This window comes from Dermacentor albipictus, chromosome 5, assembly GCF_038994185.2.
Source record: "Dermacentor albipictus isolate Rhodes 1998 colony chromosome 5, USDA_Dalb.pri_finalv2, whole genome shotgun sequence".
Classification (NCBI taxonomy): domain Eukaryota; kingdom Metazoa; phylum Arthropoda; class Arachnida; order Ixodida; family Ixodidae; genus Dermacentor; species Dermacentor albipictus.
The window spans coordinates 110,228,713-110,236,983 of NC_091825.1; the positions used below are offsets into that span (position 1 = coordinate 110,228,713).

Sequence of the window (8,271 nt, forward strand, 5' to 3'; positions counted from 1 at the left end):
TTAATTTTTGCATGCTGGATGATACCCTTGGTACAATCCACACAGTAAACGCAAATGCATGCGCAGGAGAAAAACACAGCACGGGTAAAGGGCCTGAACACTTGCCGTTATTCATAAGCAAAGCAAAAATTTGCTTCATTTATTGCTAATAGCTACACAATTGTACCCAAAAACAGTATGCGTCTGTCACTTGCTATGCCATTCGTAAGTGGAGATCTGTACTCCCGCACTCCTCCTTGTTGTGCTTTGTGATAGCTAGATAATTTTTTGACTAGATATCATTGCAGTCGAAGAGATGTTACGGCTTGCGTAAGTTGCCAGCAAAACGCAGTTTTTTCTTTTCTTTTTTTTTTGCTTAGGCTGAGAGAGACACAGGGACACCCTTTCCTGTGGAAACTACACGAGGTGGACAGGTGAACTATTTCGAAGCGCAACCACGTGTAATGACAATGTCCAAAAAGGACTGGCCGAGTGGCGTCCTCCGCGAGGGCTCACGTTTCTCCGGGCATGGTTGTCGGCTGCTTAATCCGACCGCGAAAAGAAGCGCGCAAGAAAGAAGAGGCGCAAGCAGAGAGAACCGCAAAAGAAGGAAATGACGCACCTCTGTTGTTTGGCGGCAGCCGACTCGGTGCACCATGCGGAGATTTGGCCTTTCTGGAGCAAAACCCAAGGTGGCGCCTCCCCGTTGCTAGGCCGCACCGGGCTCGTCGGACCATGTAAAGAGCGGGGCCCACATGAAATTCTCTGAAAAAAAAAAAGGAACGCTCAACTGAATGTGGTGTCAAAAGTTTACTTTCATTTAAATCACTTAAATCGTTGTATTTCAGCCAACGAAGGGCTACCATGATACTACTATACTGTATCCCTTGGGATTTCTGACGAAATCAAACTCCCCGTGCGGCACCTTTTGAGCAAATATGTAACGGTAATGTTCTCAAAAATACAGTTCAAAACACAATTTGAACGCCTGAGGAGGAGGCGCCGTTAGCTTGTATAAATAATCTGAGTATAAATTGACAGTTCCACAGGCAGTATAAGGCTAACTTCAGAATGCAACATCTTTATTTGAAAATACAACATAGAATACACCAGAAGTACAGCAGGCCTTGCTGGCACATGACTAGATCTGAAAATTCAACAGAATACTATCACTTGCATCATAACACAGGAATTTTTAAAATCATATCACCGTGTTTCAGCCATGCATGTCGTCAATAACTTCGTGTTAACTGTCCATGTAAAAACTTGTACTGCTGTCAGGAAGCAAGAAAACAAGGCAAATATTAGTATATGAGATTGAAGGAACAAAAACTGGACACTTGTGTTCAGATCCACATTGGACACTACATAAAAAAAGCTTTACACATCAATGTGCAGCATTAGAGCAGGTCAATAAAGACGTTGCCAATGCAATGTAGCCGATGCAAAGAATATACAAAGTATTGGCTATAGGTGAACCTAAAAAAGAAGACTGGACCACAAGGCCATGCATGCATGCAGCCCATCTATACCTGAGCAACGTTTCCTTAGTGTTAGCATTGACCACCACTGGCATCAAAAGACAACTTGTTGCTCTTACAAACATCAGACAAAGCTTAACCAGGAGATGTGCAAAGTGCTGGCTTGTGGGCCAAATGACAAAAGGCTGGAAGTGGTGATGCTTACAGCATAGTGAACTCTCAGTTTAGGTCCTTTTGACAATGCAAACGTGAACATTTTTTATTAAAATTACTACATGACACATTTTACTGTCTAGCTAACAATGTCAAGGATGGGATTCAAACTTCTTGAATGCACTACCTATTTAAAATAAATATTGAAAAAGGTCATTTGGGCACTGCTATGCAGAGTACTGCACAATTACGCTATCATCTAGAGGCTAGCAGTTAGAATAACTCAGTGACAAAGAAAGGCCGCCATAATTCACATTGCACGAATTTAAGAATTTTGAGCAGCTAAATAAAATACTTGTGCACAATACTAAATGCCACTTGCATGAATGGATGTATTACCTCAGTAATTTTCAATAAAACAGTTATAGAAAGGCATGCAACTGTAATGCACAAAATGATGCATCTGTTCACCACCTCCTGGCAACAAGTGAACATTAATGCAAGGTGAAAATTGTTAACTAGACTTTGAATCAAATCACATTCTTTTTCTTCAGAAGAGCAAAGAAACACTTCAATCTGTTATTTATGAGCCCTCTAGGCACAACATTGCTGGGAAGCACAAGTTTCTGCATCAGCGCCAGGCATGGTGCAAATGCATATCGATAATCGAGATTCTTGATGTAGTAGGTTAAAATACAATAAATTACAGCTAGTTCCAGGCTGCCGTTCGAGACCCAAATTATTTCTTGCCTGCTGCCAGCATAAACACACGTTTGTTCGCTGCATGTGTAGACGTGGGGAGCTGCAATCTGGATATCACCACTGGGCAGTGGAGCCTACAAGGACACTTAGAACCTATAAACATTCGCCTATCAAACATTAAATATGCACAGCATAATGTGAACTGACGAAGTAAAATTTATCAAAAACGTGCAGTACTGCAGATGCAGAGCACAACTCAACCCGAAAGAGCCCAACCATTCTACATCAAGGAAAATTAGAACTGGCTCACCTTTAGCTCTCATTAAAGCATGCAGGAAAAAGCAATGAAATGTTATTTTACCGAAAGTAATCAGTATAATACCAATTTTCGTTTGTTTGCTCAACTATATACAACTGAAATCTCACTAAAGGATACTACTGTTTAGCGCGTAATTATGCCCTGTTCCCACAAGATACGCATTAACGAGATTTCACCAGGTAAATTGGTGCAGCATCGCACACTTCATGAGCTGGCTGTGTGCACGTTCCGTCCGGCAGGATGTCTCTTACGGTTTTTGCTTACCTCACCTTTATTAACTTTGAAATGCAATAAATCACATTTAAATTAAATTGTTCAATATAAATTAACAATTTCGTCTAATTTCATTAATTTGCTCCTTCTCTACATTCTGTGCCTTCATGTGTTAATTATCGTGCAGTCTAGCTAAACGGAAGTAGTGAATAAAAAATAGCACCAAAATACTACCATACCTCAATTTAAGCGCATATAAAGTATGAGCAATGCCTCCATCCTTAGTATTATTTCAGGGGAAGAAAATCTAAGGCGACAACATTAAATCGTGTAACGATGCTCCGCTCGACTCGCACCACTGACCAATACAAATGATAATGCTACAATATAAGTACTGAACAGGAACACAGATGCGAGTAAAATTAATCACAAGGTGAATGCAGAGAGCTTTCTGGACGATATGTGAAAAGTTTACAAATGAGTGTAATATTTAGTATCGTTACATTTGAGATGTTTTCCTTATGAACTAGTAAATTATATTTCACATCACATACCTTGGCCGCATTCAGTATCGCGGATCTCTTTGTCCATGGCAACCACTGGGCTGTCAAGTGGGGGCTCTTGCACATGGGACTACGGTGCGGAGTCTGGAACAAACAAGTGAAAACAAAGCACCCAATAAAACCAATTCTTTCCTGTATGCGCTATGCATTTACCTTTAGAGCAGCCAGGTTGTGATTCTTGCACAGGCATTCAGGCCGATTCATTTTCTATGGAGGCACCAATTGGGACAGTCCTCTCTAAAGCAAAAAAAAAAGAAAAAGAATATATATAGATCCCACGCACTGTGGGAATCGATGCAAGCAAAGCTTTCTGTGCTGTTTGCGTTCAGTGGCAATCTTTGGCGGTGATGTTGACGGCCTACGACAGTCGTGATGCGATGTTAAATGTTACCTTACGTGCACCACTTGTGTTTGCCTACGTAGTACACCAAACAGCGAGGCGTGTTTGCTCGAGGCATTGTTGTGCGCCATTGTTCGTATGCTGCAAGCAATTTAGCACTGCCATTCTTCACACGGGCGCATGGCATCGTGGCTGAAATGTTTATTTGCTCGACAGCCGCTTGCGTGTTGTCGTCTTGACGCTGCGTGTTGTCGTCTTGACGCTGCGGTACTTAGTGCAGCTTTGCGTCTGCACGCCTGCATCAGTTGTCATCATGTACAAACTTGCAGGGTGTTTATTTTTCAGAAATAGCAGAAACGTGCCGTTTCATTCTTAAACCAACATTTTTACAGTTTCTCCGCAACTGTTGCCATGTCTAGTAGCGACTCTTCTTTTATTTAGGCGACCCCAAATGAAGCATGCTTTCTGGTGGCGTCTTTCCATTCTTCCACATCATACTATGTATGCAAGGCGCCACGAGCGAATATCAACTATTATTCATCCGTTTGGTCAGGGCGTTGGCTTTACAAATTCTCTGTATTATCTTTCCATTGACTATCTCCCCTCTGGAAATTTGCACGTGAGTACAAAAGCGCTGCAGCTTCTACAATGCTTATACCGCAGGCTAACGCGTAATTACAGCGCTCCAGAGGTAATTGTGTCGATGGCCGAGGAGTTTCAGAGGACGTTGTGACGACTAAAGAACTCCAGAGGGCATTGTGGCGACGCCCGCGCAGTTCTTGCTGGAAAGGGCTCACAGACGTCACTCCCGCGTCCCTACTAAGTACAAGTACAATGTAATTTCTCGTACACTGCGTACATTATGTACATTACGTACTCAACCACTCCCCGACGCCGCGTGCAGGTCAGCGACAGCAGCAGCAGTGGAAAAGCCGAAGGAAGAGGCAAAAAAAGCTTCGGTTTAAAATATTTGATACACTAGGCAATCAAAAAAGCTTTGGCCAACATTCCACATTATACTAACCATATTGCACTGAGGAGACTAGATGTGCAAGCTTCCACAGTTTCATGTGACACTGAGGCCTCGAACAGCGGTGCCTGGCACATTGCATTGCACCTTTGCCTCGGCTGCATTTTTCGTTTCTGAAATTATAGACGCAACGAAACGACATCATTAGTGTTCACAAAGTAATGCAGAGCGCATTGCAGAGCTGTAGGCAAAAAAAAAAAAGACGCGTACATAAGCAAAATTCGTGCGAAAGCTATACAACATGTATTCTCTGAAACAACGCTGTATATAATTATACATCATTGTGCGAAATTGGAATGCAAGTTGTAAGAGAAGGGGTGACGTTGCGGTAAAAAGAGAATTGTGTATTCTTCGCAGTTAGTAAATGCTAACCACCGATTCTTATATTAAATTACTGGCCCGTTTGACTAAAAGAAAATAAAAAAAACACGCATTTTTACCCAGAAAGCGAAGCACTAATAGCGATAGCAAAGCATTAGACCACTACTCAAACTAAGGTACGTAGTTTTACCTGCCGTAACAGTAATCATTAGCTTACTAATAATCATGGTGTCACGCGAGCGCAGGCATTAATGAACATATCTCATTTGACGACCGCGAACAATCGCTATCAAGTTGACTTGAAGAACGCAGAGGGGAGCGAACGTTTGTTTTGTTGCTCCCTTAAACGCGTCTCCGAACTTTTGAGATTACGCGACCTCCAGCACTACTCGCACCGAAAGAAAGCAGAAATGCAACCACCAACCGCCTCGGCTTGCCCGACCTCTGCACACACCGCAGATTACCTCCAGGCCAGGGCGCGGGCAGTCCCGCACCACCACAGCATGGCTAACGGAGGTTGCACGAGGCGAGTTGTGCAATACTGAACGATTTCTGTCAAGTACAACAGCCCAAAGCACGGCGTCAGTACAAGAAACGTATTGTTGAGGTCATTTAGTTGCCCTGACACAACTCATCCCGCCGACAAGCTCAATATTTTAGAAAAGTCTAATCCAATATTTGCACAAAATGACAACATGACAACATCGAATTTAGCTCAATGTAAATCGAAGAGCATAAAGAAGCAAACATATCAACAATAACCTTTTTCAGAAACACTTACGCGAAGCGAGAGCATGCATCATGTCAAATGTTGAATTGCGAACTATAAAGAATTCACGTACTATCCACCCAAAAATAATTCAAATCAAAAGTTCTGCTTACCGAGATCACATATTTTTCCGTGTGCATTTGGGACGTGGTCACAATAGTCACACCTCACCAGGTTGTCACTTTCCGACAGGCGCAGAATGGTGTATCGCTTGCACACACAACCCGGCTCGTTGCAGCGACCGCGCAACACACCGAAAAGGTCTCTGCTGCACAAAGGCATGAGGGTGCAGCGGATGGCGCAAGTTCCCAGTAGAAGCGGTAATAACTACTGCAGGCTACAAGTGGTGGCAGCACACAATGGTGATCGGATGGTATCCAAACAAGTCAAATATAATGGCCGTCTCAGAACGACAACAACGACAGGACGACAGCGCGCTAACCACTCCCGCCGGCTGCGAGCCTCCCGCTCCCGCTTAAAATCTTCCCAGCGTGCAACTCGAGCTATCTCGATTGGGCCGAGGAGGAGAGATGATAGCACCGTGGATGGCCGCGCTCCGGTGTGGCTGATGCCTGCTCGCTGCCGCCATGTTAGAAAAAGGCACTTAGAGGCACAAGCAAAAATGAAAAAAAAATGAAAACAAGCAATGAATTACAGAAATAAATGTCAGAGGTGCCAGTGATGTTATTGGTGTGATGGTGGAAGCATTTCGTGTTTGGACAGTGGTAAAGATTTCATTTCTCAGTTGGCGGCTTCACACATTTAACGCTCTTTTCATCTGTCTATGTCTCCTAAAAAAGACAACGGAGCGGACGGCGCTCGCTTGTATGTGAGTGTAGCGGCATCCTGTTCATTTCACTGAACGTTTGGCGCGTTTCGTGTCTGCTGTAACTTAAATTTGCGGTCGTTGTAATGCCAATCTTCGGCACAGCTTATAATGCCCAAAGAAAGTTGGCAGTAGAATCAGTTGCTACAAGTTTTTAAAACATCCTAAGTGCAATGCAGAATGGTTCGCCGATATGTAGGTTGTTTATTTCAAAGCAGTTACGCCGGTCGCGTAGCGCGTACCGCATGCCCAGCTCCCTCGCCGCGCGTTTATACTTCAGTACGCACGCTGCCTAGCTGGTACCGCGTGTCGGCATGGTTTTCTTAGGCACGCGCTTCTTGCACACTAACTATTAACCTCATCTTGAGCGCTTATGGTTGAATTAAGCATGGGAAATTTTTGGTTGACAGCATCAAGGCAGTGCAGGGAATGAAACGAACCCGGTTAAAGGCAGAAAATGTATGCAGACAACTCAAAGGTTCTGAGCAGGGACATTTTAGTAGACAAGTTGAATTATATTGATATGTGATAGAACCATCCAATGTTTTCAACAACCTTTTACTGAAAGACCCAACGCGTTCGTGTGCTTTTCTTCTGCTGTTCTTCCTCGCCTCGTACATGAATTTTGTTAAAACATATTCATTTTTTCTAAAGAAACTCGCCCGCTACTGTTTCTCGTGTTGAAATACCGATGTTCCATGCCTGTCTCGTGGTGGCTAGAATGCGTGCGAGAGCAGGGGGCTTCCGTCACGTTCGACCACTGGGTTTCGGCAGGCAGTGCACGCCACATCATTCGATGACACAGTCTTCGTTGCTGATATTTCAAATAAGGCTGTGTGCCAAGTATGGAGGGTCGTCAAAGAACAGCGCGCAGATGAACTTGCAAGTGCGATCATGCTTGATTTATTTTTTGGTTTTAAATCGTGAAAAATGTAACTGCTTGGCTGACAGAAATTAAGACCGAATACAGCCCGAACTGCCGAAGTCCTACATTTGTAATAACCAGATCATAAATGCAGAGCACGAACACATTAGGATACATTTATCAGCAAACGTCCAATCCATGATGTAGGTCTCCTCACTGATGCGCTGCAGTGTTCTTTAGAGGTTAAAATCTAAAGGTTACAAGGCGCTTTGCGCTGAATTAACCTTTAAATCCGTCAATTTTGACTCTTGTAACCTATAGATATATATATACGTAACAACATTTAATTAAAACATCAACATATTTCGCATGTAACCTTTATTTTATAAGTTACTCGTGATTACAGGTTACCATAAAAGGTACCGTGCTAAGAGTGTATAGCTCATCAGCATTGACGCTCGGCTACAATCAATCAATCAATCAATCAATCAATCAATCAATCAATCAATCAATCAATCAATCAATCAATCAATCAATCAATCAATCAATCAATCAATGATCTGTGTAGCCCCTTCGCACATATGGTATAACAATGATTGAGGTCGAATGCTCCCAAATGAGTGAAAAGTCGTGGTGTGGTGCGAATGATTTAGGTGCGATGATACTCACTGACATCGTTCTTGCCGTACTTCTGCCTACCTATGCAGTCA

The 8,271-nt window shown here is 43.2% G+C and overlaps 1 long non-coding RNA gene across 1 annotated transcript; it reads right to left on the minus strand.

Annotated features, from left to right (window-relative positions):
- Window positions 1-910: 910 nt before the first annotated feature.
- On the minus strand, window positions 911-6,337 carry LOC135906718 (uncharacterized). Its single transcript, XR_011514934.1, has 5 exons — window positions 5,984-6,337; window positions 4,775-4,893; window positions 3,564-3,647; window positions 3,402-3,494; window positions 911-1,253 (listed from the first exon to the last, which is right to left on the minus strand). It is a non-coding gene; the product is annotated as an uncharacterized lncRNA (long non-coding RNA).
- Between the last annotated feature and the right edge of the window lie 1,934 nt (window positions 6,338-8,271).